The 14,181-nt window shown below is 40.2% G+C and overlaps 1 protein-coding gene across 5 annotated transcripts in view; it reads right to left on the bottom strand.

The window, feature by feature from the left end:
* Positions 1-14,181, bottom strand: part of LOC134355254 (ATP-binding cassette sub-family C member 9-like) — a 176,333-nt gene that overhangs the window by 59,360 nt on the left and 102,792 nt on the right. The gene's annotated exons all lie outside the window — the stretch shown is intronic.

Below are 14,181 nucleotides of genomic sequence, written 5' to 3'. Positions count from 1 at the left end.
CTGTGGAATATGTTAAAATGCCTGATGTTTAAAATGTGAAAATGAATTATTGCACTCTAAAGGTGATTAATCGAGTAATTCTACACAGATTTTCAATGTCATATATTCAAAGTTCAGCATTAAATAAGTTTACAGGTATAGTATTGAAAAAAGTCAAATTAAAAAATTCTATGATTTTAGACTGTTCCTAAAATTTGAGATTTTAGATGTATTCTAGGATAACATCCTTGACTTCCAATTACTTCTCTATAAAATCCACAATCAAATATTTAACATGGAGTAAATCTACACACCTTACATAAAACACAGAGAAAAGGAACGCAACTTACAAATTAAAAAGTTGATGAATTGCCTCATTATTTTGCAGTATCACAAAGCAGCGGAGAAACTGCTCACATCCTGCTCAGAAAGAGCTCGATTGCTGGACTGTTAAAATTGAAATAAAGTTGTTTTTCATAACCCTATTATATAACTACACTGAAGTTTCACAAGGTAAAAATGCCCTCAGTCTGATATACAATTTCATCATTTCAACCAAAAAGAGATCTGCCTTTCACTCTCTTGGCACAGGTCCATCCATCCAAGCCATTCTCTTCTAGGTGACTAGATGACTATTCTCCTTTAATTAATTTAGAAATGAGCATCAGTTGTTTAATTATTCATAAAATATGATTGTTGTTTCCACTTGATACAAAATGTGCCACTGGATAGCAGAAACCTTTGGACCCTTGGCCAATTTTAATCTCCTCCAATCCAAATGAGAATCACTGAAATATCCTACATGAAAATGAGAAAAAATGTACTTGAACTTCTATGCAAGTTTATTGACACATAGAAGTCTATGACAAGTGAGTCAGATGCTAGCTCTGCCACAGAACTCACAACTAACATCAGGTGCACTACACATCGAGCTCCTCAGATTTTATAGGGTTCTTGTGGAAAAGCAAGTACACACTTAATGCTTTAATTACTATTTTAACTATTTTTTTATGTAAGTTACTTAAGTCTGCCTACCTTTCAAATATCTACATTAGAGACATACAAAACTGTTCAAAAGGCTGGGGGCCTTCAGGACAGGGCTTCAACATACTGGCTGAAGTTTATTCATCACTAAGGCCTTGCCAGGATTGGAAAATTGAAGTCAATTGAACTTATGCTGTCATGTTGAGTCAACAAAGGCTGCAAAGAATGTGTCCAGAATGACTCCAGATGTTGAAATGATTTGCTTCCTGACTACTTCACACAACAGTTCTAAAGTATAATTTCAACAAGAATGGACAGCTTTTAGAATCGTCCTTTATAACACACAATAAAACTCCAATAATCCATTACTGAAATGTATGGCATCTGGCTGAACAGGTAATGTTTGAAAAATCCCTTTCTACTCACTGGAGCACTGTTCCCATACTCTCCTTTGGCTCACCAAGACCCTTGTTCCTGCACTCCCTTTCAACTAATCAAGGTCCTGTTTCCTGTACTCCTTTTCAGCTTGGTAGGATGCTGTTTTCCACACTCCCTTTAACCTGACCAGGGCCCCATTTCTAATACTCCCTTTTAGCATAATGGTTTCACTGGAAAATTCACTGCAATCCTGTGACACAGATGTATATACAGTGTATATCATCTCAAACAAGTGAATTAAAACTGGCATATTAAAACTATGGGTAACACACACAAAATGCTTGAGGAACTCAGCAGGTTGGGCAGCATCTATGGAAAGGAATAGTGTTGAGATTCCGAGCCAAAACGATTGATGAAGGGCTTCGGCCTGAAACGGTGACTGTTTATTCCCTTCCATGGATGCTGCCTGACCTGCTAATTTCCTTTAGTACTTTGTGTGTCTTCCTCTGGATTTTCAGCATCTGCACAATCTCTTGTGTTTACTCTTAGAACTATGAGTACTCCTCAAAAGTATTCTTTGAATGACTGAGGCTGTGAATTATTCTTTATAAATGCAAGTCTCTTAAATTACCTGTATAAAATAATTTAAGCAATTTTGATAGTGGAAAACTCAATCCAATAATTTAGACAACATCAAAGTTGCTGGTGAACGCAGCAGGCCAGGCAGCATCTCTAGGAAGAGGTACAGTCGACGTTTCAGGCCGAGACCCGAAGGTCTGAAGCGTCGACTGTACCTCTTCCTAGAGATGCTGCCTGGCCTGCAGTGTCCACCAGCAACTTTGATGTGTGTTGCTTGAATTTCCAGCATCTGCAGAATTCCTGTTGTTTCCAATAATTTAGATTTCTGTTCAATGAAATGATAGATCTAGCTGTCACAGAGAATCTCAACTCAATATCAAACTTGGAATAGATGTGAACTGTCACACAAACAGCTTTTATAGTACCGAAATTGAACTTGTACTTACAGAAGCAGCACTATGGTTGGTACCACCAGCATAAGACAAGATTAAGACCACAATTCCAGTGTTTTTTTTTGATGGGAGTCATTGATTGGAGTACTGCACAGACAGAACAGAAGTGTTCCTGCGCAGGTCCGGCAATCAGCTTTAGAAACCCAGTCTCTATAAAAGAGAAGTACCGCCTAGCGGATGAGGGAGCGGTCTGAGGCAGAGTAGCAAGGCTTTGGCTCAACAAGGCTTCGGCGAGAACAGGCAGAGACAAGGAAAGTAGGTGAGTTCAATCCTTATTTCTTACTTAACTCTTGAGAGAATAGGGGAAATGTCTGCAGAGCTAGTGTTCTGAGTGTCAGAAATGGTACTTCCAGGAGACTTCCAGCCTCTCCAATGGCCACATCTGCACCAGGTGCATCGAGATGCAGCTCCTTAGAGTCTGTGTTAGGGAACTGGAGCTGCAGCTCCATGACCTACAATCTGTTAGGGAGTGAAGGAGTGATAGACAGGAGTTATAGGGTGGTAGTCACCCCAAGGCTAAAGGAGACAGAGAAATGGGTGACTGTCAGGAGAGGACTGGAGAACATCAGACTGCGGACAGCACCCCTGTGGCTGTCCCGCTCAGCAATAAGTATTCCATTTTGCGTTCTGCTGGGGAGGGGGAAGCAATAGCGGCTGTGCCTCTGGCACAGAGTCTGGCCCTGTGGCTCAGAAAGGTAGGGAACTGACCAGGATGGCAGCAGTGATAGGGGACTCTATAGTTAGGGGGTCAGTTAGGCAATTTCGTGGATGCGAAAAGGAAACATGGATGGCAGTTTGCCTCCCAGGTGCCAGGGTCTGAGATGTTTCTGGATGCGTCCACAATATCCTGAAACGGGAGGGTGAGCAGCCAGAAGTCATGATACATATTGGTACCAATGACACAGGTAGAAAAGGGAGGAGGTTCTGAAAAAAGAACACAGGGAGTTAGGAAGGAAGTTGAGAAGCAGGACCTCGTGGGTAGTAATCTGAGGATTGATGCCTGTGCCACGCGACAGTGAGGATAGGAATAGAAGAGGTGGCAGATAAATGCGTGGCTGAAGAATTGGAGCAGGGGGCAAGGATTCAGATAACTGGATAATTGCGACCTCTTCTGGGGCAGGTAGGACTTGTACAAAAGGGATGGGTTGCACTTGAATCCGAGGGGGACCAATATTCTTGCAGGCAGGTTTACTAGACCTGTTAGGAGTAGTTTAAAATAATATGGCAGGAGGATGGGAACCAGTATGACAGAGCTGAGGATGAGACAGCAAGTTTACAAGTAGATGATGTATGTGACAGGAATGTAAGGAAGGATAAGCCAATGATTGGGTACAAATGCAGAGAGAGCTAAGAGTTAAATTGTACCACAGAGGCAAAATTCAAAAGGGCGAAGAATGCAAGACTGAAGGTGTAGCATTCGGAATAAGGTGGATGAACTTGTGGCGCAATTAGAGATTGGTCGATATGATGTTGTGGGCATCGCTGAGTCATGGCCTAAGGAAGGCCATAGTTGGGAGCTTAACATCAAAGGATACACTTTGTATCGAAAGGACATGCAGGAAGGCATAGGCTGTGGTGTGGCTCTGTTGGTAAGAGATGGAATTATATCTTTAGATGACAGTTGAAAATGACGCTGGTGAGGTAGTAATGGGGGACAAAGAAATGGCAGAGAACTTAATGCGTACTCTGTATCTGTCTTCACTGTAGAAGACACTTGCAGTGTGCCAGAGGTCTGTGAGTGTCAGGGAGCAGGAATGAGTGCCATTGTTATCACAAAAGAAAAGGTGATAGGGAAACACAAACGTGACTTAAGGTGGATAAGTCACTTGGACCAGATGGATTACATCCCAGAGTCCTGAGAGAGGTTGCTGAAGAGAAAACTGATGCATTGGTCATGATCTTTCAAGAAAGACTGGAAAATTGCAAATATCATTCCACTATTTAAGAAGGGAGGAAAGCATAAGGAAGGAAATTATAGGCCAGTTAGCCTAACCTCAGTGGTTGGGAAAGCGTTGTCATCAATTATTAAGGATGAGGTTTCGGGGTACTTGGAGACTAATGATAAAATAAGTCAGTCAGCATGGTTTCTGTAAAGGAAATCTTGCCTGACAAATCTGTTAGAGTTCTTCGACAAAGAAACAAGTAGGGTGAATAAAGGAGAGGCAGTGAATGTCATTTACTTAGATTTTTAGAAGGCATTTGATAAGGTTCCACACGAGGCTGCTTAACAAAACAAAATGCTATGGCATTACAGGAAAGATACTGGCATGGATAGAGGAATAGCTGACAGACAGGAGGCAGCGAGTGGGAATAAAAGGGGCCTTTTCTGGTTGGCTACCGGTAACTAGTGGTGTTCCTCAGGGAGGTTCACGAGGATGATTCCAGGAATGAAGGGGTTAACATATGAGGGTGTTTGGCAGCTTTGGGCCTGTCCTCACTGGAATTCAGAAGAATGTGCGGGGATCTCATTGAAACTGAATGTTGAAAGGATTAGATAGGGTGGATGTGGAGAGGATGTTTCCTGTGGTGGGGGTATCCAGATCTAGAGGACACAGCCTCAAAATTGAGGAGCAACCTTTTAGTACAGAGGTAAGCAAGAATTTTTTTCCGCCAGAGTGTAGTGAATCTGTGGAATACTCTGCCACAGACTGCGGTGGGGGCCAAGTCCATGCATATATTTAAGGCAGAAGCTGATTGTTTCCTATCAGTCAGGGCATCAAAGGATATGGCAAGAAGGCAGGTGTATGGGATTGATTGAGATCTGGAATCAGCCATGATGGAATGGCGGAGCAGACTTGATGGGCTGAATGGCCTAATTCTGCTCCTATGTCTTATGGTCTTATATTGGATTCTAAAATTCAGCCAGATTGCCAGTAGCAAACTGTCACTGACACAAAACTTCACTCAGAGGACAGGCAGAGAGGAAAAATAAACTAGTGCACAGGTCTGCATATTCTAGAGCAGCCTGTAATAGTCATTTTGAAAATTGATGGGTGGCTGATTTCAAGCAACGGAGATTATCAAAAGTTTCAGTTTCAAAAATACTGCTACTTTGAAAGCTGCTTATTTTTAGATTACAAAGCAATTTCACAAAACCATGTTAAAACTCCCGCTACATTCTCTCTACTACACAGAAAAACACTTTATTTATAAAATTCCTTACATGCCAGGCAGTTTATACAACAAATTAAAACCAAGGCACTGACAAACAGCGTAATTCATTTAATTCTAAATAGATAAGTGCTAGGTAGAGTGTTATTCAATCCAACCTAATTTAGAGTATGCTATTACAATGTTAATACTCCAATTTAGCAAAAAACTGACAGATTATCGATTGGGCTGCTGTGGAAGTTGTGGTAAGGCAAAGGTTAAAGATAACATCCAGGCAAGAATAGCCTAGGGCTGATGTGGTCAAGTGAGACTGCCAGAGACACCTCTGGTTCCTACAAACGAGACAGGCGGGGGCGGGGGCAAGCGGCAAGCTGACTTCTGTTATGTTCACTCAAGTCAGTCGAGTGAGGCCTCTGTACTTTTACACAATCCGGGGTGCCAGACGAGATAAGAATAATGGAAGGATGTGAAACACACTCAACAACTACGGGACAAATGCTTTACTAACCTCAAAATACCTTGAAGTTGCATTTGACTTTTAACTTTTGAATTTTATTATGAATAGTAATGGATCTTGTGGGTAAGAAATTCAAACACATACAATTTACCAGATGGTCAGTAACTGTAACTGATAAGTCAATTCTGCAGAAAAATAGCAGTTTGCTGTTTAGACTTCAGAATGGTGTGGGTGACAGGAACCATCCCGTCCTCCTTGTACACAAGTAAAATAAAAACTTGTTTGAGTTGTAAGAGTCTCGTGTTCTGGGCCTAGTTATTTTATTATTGGCGACAACACTATCACAGGGGTGGGAAGGAAACATAGGGGTGACACGACAGTGTAGCGGTTAGTATAATGTATTACGATGCCAGTGACCTGGGTTCAATTCCTGCTGCTGTCTGTAAGGAATTTGTACATTCTCCCCGTGATTGCATGTTTCCTCCGGGTGCCCCGGTTTCCTCCGACATTCCAAAAATGTACGGGGCAGTAGATGAATTGGTCACATGGATGTAATTGTCGGCAGGGGCCTGTTGTATCTCCAAATAAGAAAGGAAATGATCCACGTAGGCCATGAAAAGAACTATATACAGACATGGGATTAACTGAATGTTCTTAAATCTTCATTTCGCTCTCAAACCTGGCTAGGAAAATTTACACTGAAGGAGTTAAAATTAAATTGAACAAATATGTGGATCATAGAAATCACATTACATTTAAAGTAATGGTAATGTTTTCACTTAAGTTAGATACTGTGGATTCAAGTCTCTCTCCAGGACCAAAGGATCTAGATGTGCCAGACTCCATTGCTATGCTGACAGAACGCTGGAATCCCATTATCGGGACAATAAACTTAGGTAACTTTTCTTCGATCGAGACTCTCAGAGCATGTTATTTAGAGAGAATCAGGGAAAATTCTGGTTTAATTTAAAAAGAAAATGCCTGAACTCTTCAGCTGGTGAGGCAGTATTAGTGAAAAAGGAAGAATAGACATTTCAGGACAATGGCTTTTTATCAGAATTAATATGCTTTGCCAAATAGGTCATAGTCTCACTTGATAACTTGGCTGCTCTCCATACAGATGCAGTCTGACCTGCTGAATATTTATTGTGTTATTATATTTCAGGTTTCCAGCATTCGCAGTAGTTTTGTTTTAAATTTTAGGTGCCAGCAATCATTTCTTGCTTTGCTTCCGGTTGAAGTATACAATTAGCCTGCTATATTTTGAGCAAATTACAGCAGTTCTTCAAAACTTATTGAGTTAAAGTATTTTGGTGTTGAAGTTATTGACCTATAATTGTTTCTAATTCCCCAACACTTCATATTTAAAATCCTCATCTTCAGGGTTAAATTCCTGCATAAAGAATTAAATTACAATTTCTTGGACACCCACACCATTTGGGATCCTGCTAAAACATTGCCCAGTGGCACCCACTTCACCCCTACCAAGCCTAACCCCACCAAAAATGTTCTCAAGCATAAAACAATAAAATGCATGATGAAATAATCATAAGGAATGCATTCAAAAGAAATAGTCATACAATTTTAAAATTCTTTCATGGACATTGGCAGAGCTGACAAAAGCTGCATTTATCGGCCATATCCACGGTACTGAACAGCCTTTATGAATGGCTGCAGTGTGAACTCCCTCAGAAAGGAAACTATACATATATATTTTTTTTCCATCAGAATTTGTAAAGGATTAGCAATAAAGAGCTACAAAGTATTTGACGGCATTGTCGACAACACCTTCAATTACCTTGCAGATGATTAAGAGTAAGTTAACGAGATGGAAGATGGTTAGAATGAGTTGTCCTAATTTTGCAGTTGTGCTATTTAGTCATAATCACACTTTATTAATCCCGGGGGAAATTGGTTTTCGTTACAGTTGCTCCATAAATAATAAATAGTAATAGAACCATAAATAGTTAAATAGTAATATGTAAATTATGCCAGTAAATTATGAAATAAGTCCAGGACCAGCCTATTGGCTCAGGATGTCTGACCCTCCAAGGGAGGAGTTGTAAAGTTTGATGGCCACAGGCAGGAATGACTTCCTATGACGCTCTGTGTTGCATCTTGGTGGAATGAGTCTCTGGCTGAATGTACTCCTGTGCCCATCCAGTACATTATGCAGTGGATGGGAGACATTGACCAAGATGGCATGCAACTTAGACAGCATCCTCTTTGACATTAGTGCTGCAGGTACACTGTAAAAGCTTGTCTCGAGATTCTACTATTTCTGTAAATTAGATGCTGAGCAACTTGGAAAAGTTGCTGTTGCTGTTGCTTTTTCCCTCTTAAGTTGCAAAGGTAATAGTTTTAGAAGTGTTTTTAGACCTTGGAAAGCTACTGCTTTGCAGCATACACATTGCATGTTGACTCTTGGGCTTATTTATCAAACAGCCATCTTGACCACCACTCATCCAGGCAAACAGACAATATTCCATTAAACTCCATAAATTCTTCCTTTTATATTGGGGAAGTCTAGGACCAGAGGGCGCAGAATACAAGGAAGTCTCTTTAGAACAGAGATGACGAGGAATTTCTTTGGCCATAGGGTGATGAATCTGTGAAATTTGAATTTGAAACTTTTTGAACTCTTTGCCACCGACAGCTATGGAGACCAAATTATTGGGTATACTTAAAGCTGAGGTTGATGGTCTCTTGATTAGTAACAGCATCAAATCTTACAGGGAGAAAAGAGGAAAATGGAGTTGAATGGAGTTGAATCAGCCATGATGGAATGGTGCAGCAAACTGAAAGACCCAGTTCTGCTCCTGTATCTCTTTTGTCTGTGTCCTAGAAAAGGCTTTAGGAAGTTGAGAGCACAAGATAGCATACTTTTCATCTGCTCTAATGATTGGCCCCATTTTAAAACTGAAGACCTGCACATCAAAACTAACTGTACTTCTACCCACACTGTTCCAGTGCAGTTAAAACACTGTCTCTATCCAAAAATGTGGAGAATTGTCCTATTACACCCAGTTCACAAAAAGCAGAGTAAAATCACAAAGATGCTATATGATTGTTATATCCAGCCCATAGAAGGTCTTATCCTCTGGTCTCGACATTAAATGGCTTTATCATCATCGAGTTCCCCACTATATCCTCAGGAATCATTATTGATCAGAAGCTGCGTTAGCTACATGAAAGACACATAATGTGAGTACATCCAAGAACGGGTTTCCTGTGTGAGTGACTCACCCTCTGACACTCCAGATACCACATACAAGGCATCAATCAGGAGTATGATGAAATACCAGCTTAGATGAGTGAAGTTCCAACAGCTCTCAAACAGCCTGATGCAAGAAGGCAACACCTCTCATCAAAGATCCCCACCACCAAGACCATGCCATCTTCTCCCAGCAGGAGGTACTGAAGCCTAAGGTCCCACACCACCAGGTTCAAGAATAGCTACTTCACTTGAACCAGCTGGCAAAACCCTAATCACTGTAGTTTAGCAAAACTATGACTACTTCAACCTCTGCAATGAAATGAGTTCTTTCTGTCCTATTCCTGTCCTATTCCTGTTTTCTTGTAAAAATTGTGCATAATGTTTTTCTTGTGAATGCTGCAACATACCTGTTATGCTGTTGCAAGTTAAGTAAGTTATGCATATGACCACAGAATTCTACTTTGACTTTGACCCGCCCAACTTGGAAAAAATAACTACTGATGCGACACTTTCTCACTAGAGAACAACAGAAGGAACATTGGTCTTGCAAATGGGATTTTCAAATCCGGGAACAGCATGAAAGGCTGGGAGCACAAGGATCAACACTCACAAGGAGAAGCATTGAGTTTAGGAACTCAGAAAGCAAAGGGAATGTACAAGTCTGAATAATTATCACTTTGGGCCTGTTAGGATTAGACAAATTTAGAAGTCAAGAGACAATGTAAAACAACCTGAAACATACAGGAGGTCCATAAAGTAGAGAATGAGAAAGGGTGACAAAACAATCCAGAGGATCATTGGAGAAACTTGCCTTAGTAAATGAACAGCAACATTTCAACTACTTTAGGATGAAATGTACTGAAGAGATCCTTGCACAATCTTATTAATGAGAAGTCAGACAGAAATGTGTAAAGAGATGGGTAACACATGGATTGTGAATTGTGGATTGCCATATTCCTGGACCATTTGCTTGTTCTAATTTTATAGAAAGAGGTTTTTGTGTTCATATGCATGTAAGAATATATTAACCAGGAGCTGGGGAAGACCACTCTGCCCCTCAAGCTTGCTAAGCCATTCAGTGAGATTATGGCTGATTTTACTGCATCCCCACTAATCTCCATAACCTTTTACCCCACTTACCAAACATCAGCCTACCTCTGCCTTAAAATATGAATGTGAAAATGTTTTAATTCATCTGTTTTAAATAAGTAACCCCTTTCTTCTAAACAGTGACTCTCAGTTCTAGATTCACTCATCAGAGGAAACACACTCTGTGCATTCACCCTCTACGTGAGTCATTCAACTCCTCTCTTACTTTTAAATACTGACAAATGCAAACCTAACCTGTCCAAACTTCTCTCAAAAGGTAACCAACCCATACTAGGAATTAGTCATGTAAAATTCTTTTGAGCTGTTTCCAATACACTATTATCCTTTGTTAATTTAGAAGATCAGTACTATACACAGAATACCAGGAGCTGTCTCATCAGCATCCTCCTTATTTTTACATTCGGTTCTCCTAGCAATGAACACTTACATTCTGTTAACGTTCTCAATCATTTGACGTAGCCATGTCATAATTTTTTTTACAAGTCATGAATTAGGAAACTCAAGTCTCTCTGATTGGCAGAGCTCTGCAATCTCTCATTATTTATAAATGTTCATTTTATTTTTCCAGGCAGAATGGATAATTCTATATCTCACACGATGCAGGCAATCCCTATGAAACAGCAAGGTCAAGTTCCTAGAAAACAGCCTCTAACATGACTTTCTGTCATGTCAACACACTTCTCCTATTGAATCCCATGTAATAACTAGAGATGCATTCTTACCGGATGTTTTTCTCTCATATTAAGCTATTTTATTATTGATGACAAGGTGAGCCAGTGCCATTATTTAACAGCTGAGGCCAGCATTAACTTTGAGGGTGATGGATTGGATTTGTGCGAAAGAAACAAATTTAGTCACATTTTTGTTGTAGTCACTCAGTACAGCGAGGCATTAAGATTTGGATGGACGTCACAATCTCATTTGGGAAGGCAGTCATAGCCAAGTTCCTCCTTTGCCTTGCCCTCTCCAATCCCAAGGACTTGTGAACAGCTGTCCCAGTCTTCACATGCAAGGCACATCCGATATACAAGGCTTGTGGATTTGGAAAGCATTTATGAACTGGGGTTATATGGAAGAGGGATGGGATTTAATGATCAGGGTTCATGGGTTAAAGATCGATGAGAGAAGGAGTTTAATTGAGGGGCGCTTGAATTAAAGCACATGAACTTAATACAACCGGAGTAAAGGCCGAGAGATTTTTTTAAAGGAGCTGGTCATGACTACTGTGCGATCCTACAATACATCAAGACTCTCATCCCCAATCTGCTGATTTTCCCTGATATTTTCTGTTTCAATTTCAGATTTCTAGCATCTGCACTTCGTTCTTGATTTTCACCACTGATGCCTACTCTGCTCCAGGCCACTGTTACATCCTACAACCTGACCCACAATAACCTCTGAAGTGCCATCCCATTAAATGGTTTCTGGAAATCTCGCCTCCACCGTGTTATTTTTTAAAAAAAACTCCAATAAATCAGTCAAAAATAATTACCATTTCACATGACCATGTTAATTTTGCCCAAATTATCTTGAAATTTTCTGCATGCTATGCAATAATGTGTTTAATAATAATGGCTTCTAATATTCTTCCAGTGAGATATGTTAAGATAATTGTTCGTAGTTTCCTGCTTTCTATCTTGCTTCATTTTTGATAAAGGAATTCTGTTCAGAGCTTTTCATTCCATTGGCACTTTTTCCAAAATCAGGAAGTCATGGCCCAGGAAATGTCAATCGACAGCTCCAGCAATTTGCTTTCTACCACTTCCAAAGAGATTAGAATTTTCCTGAGCTCCCCCCAGCTTTATTCCTGCAATATAACTTGTATCCAGTACATTCTTTAAAGTAACTTACAGATTTAGAAATGATAATGTGCATTTTTATTTTTACTTTTTATTATCTCTCTCTCTTTAGATCAAATCTTTCTATCTCTTTATTGCATTATATACCAATGTAATAGAGTAAACAAATTCAAGCCGTCTCAGTCTTTAATGTTTCGCTCCTTTAATCAATCCACTTTTTTTGGATTACACAGTTTGTTGTTTAAGAGTCCAATGATTCATCTAATCCGAGATCCCAATTTTCATTCTTGCTTTTCTTTTCCACACCAGCTCCCAACCCAACTCAACATTCCCCAATTCATTACTCATTTAAAACTTGTTACGCCTCTAGCTTGAGAGACACAAGGGACTGCATACTCTGCAATTTACTCACCTAACCTCACCTCATATTCCACCTGGGTGTTCTAAAAAAACAATGGTATAAACAAATTTTAGGTAACCCTCCCTTCCAGTAGGTTGTTTCCCACTTTTTACCTTTTCCCCTTTTCTCTTTCCTTGCAATCCTTCTCCAGTCCTCCTAATTTTGTCCTCTTACTCTCAAACCACAAGCCCCTTCTCCCATCTTTGTCCACCTCCCCCAACTGGTTCAATCTACCCACTTCACACACTGTTCACCCCCCAGTTCCCCATTCACCACACCTTGCTCCAGCCGCCTCACAATTTTTCGCCCCTCTGTCTGCCAAAATTCACCTGCCACTGTCTCCCCCACCACTCCCCTTTCCTACCTGGTGCAACCCACCTGCAATACTCTGAAACTACTAATCACCTTGGACTTCTGACTCATCACCCCCTTTCTCTTTATACTGGCCACCTCAGAATTCCAGTCTCTTTTCCCAAAAACATCACCTATTTCTTTCCTCCCATAGATGCTGTTTGACTTGCTGATTTCCTGCACCTTAAACTTGTTCTAGTTCTGATAAAATATCTGATCTTTGCTTGTTTTTCTACAGATCCTGGAAATCTGCTGACCATTTCCAGTATTTTGTTTTCATTTAAAGCTAACACAGAATTTTACTTTTGTCTCAGATAAATGATAAATAACAGATTCACTAGAATGGCATAGCGGTTAAAATACAATAGAAGACAACTTCATTTCAGTTGCTGTTATCCCAAGCTTGAAAGTTTGAGAGATGATGAAACTCACCAGGCTATTTAATAAAGTACAGTACAAACAGAAAAAAAGAACTTCATTGAAGAAATCTTTAACAGTACAAAAACATAATAATTAGAACACAGAACATACAAAATCTACAGCACATTACAGGCCCTTCGGCCCACAATGTTATGCCGACTATGTAACCTATTCTAGAAGCTGTCTAGAATTTCTCTACCACATAGCCCTCTATTTTTCTAATCTCCACGTACCTATCTACGAGTCTCATAAAAGACCCTATTGTATCCACCTGTACCACCTTCATTAGCAATGCATTTCATGCACCCACCACTCTCTATGTGAAAAACTTACTTCTGACGTCCCCTTTATACCACTTCCAAGCACCTTAAAACTATGCCCCCCATGTTAGCCATTTCAGCCCTGGGAAAAAAGCCTCTGGCTATCCATACGATCAATGCCCTTCATCGTCTTATACACCTCTGTCAGGTCACCTCTCATCCTCCGTCGCTCCAAGGAGAAAAGGCCAAAATCACTCAACCTATTCTCATAAGGCATGCTCTCCAATCCAGGCAATATCTTTGTAAATCTCCTCTGCATTCACTCTATAGTATCCACAATTAGTATTAAGTCACCCTATTTCAGGATGAAATTAAACAATGAGCAGTAGTAGTCAGAAATTCCAAAAAAAACTTGCATCTTTGATCAATTCAAATTTTCAAGGCAAGTATTGATTTTTTTTAATGGATGCCAATTTGGAAGAAGGAATAAGAACAAGATAAATTAAATTGATTCATGACCAGTCATGAACTAAGTTGTGAAAAGAGCTCAGTGATGTGAGTGAACATTCACAAAATGCCGGGGGAACTCCACAGGTCAGGGGCCACCTGTGGAGGGAAATGAACAGTTGATATTTCAGTCCAAGACCATTCATCAGGACATGATAAAGAACCCAAGCACGAAAT

Source organism: Mobula hypostoma, chromosome 1, assembly GCF_963921235.1.
Source record: "Mobula hypostoma chromosome 1, sMobHyp1.1, whole genome shotgun sequence".
NCBI classification, from domain to species: Eukaryota; Metazoa; Chordata; class Chondrichthyes; order Myliobatiformes; family Myliobatidae; genus Mobula; species Mobula hypostoma.
Note: the sequence above shows the minus strand (reverse complement) of the source record. Positions and strands in the feature narration are given on the sequence as shown.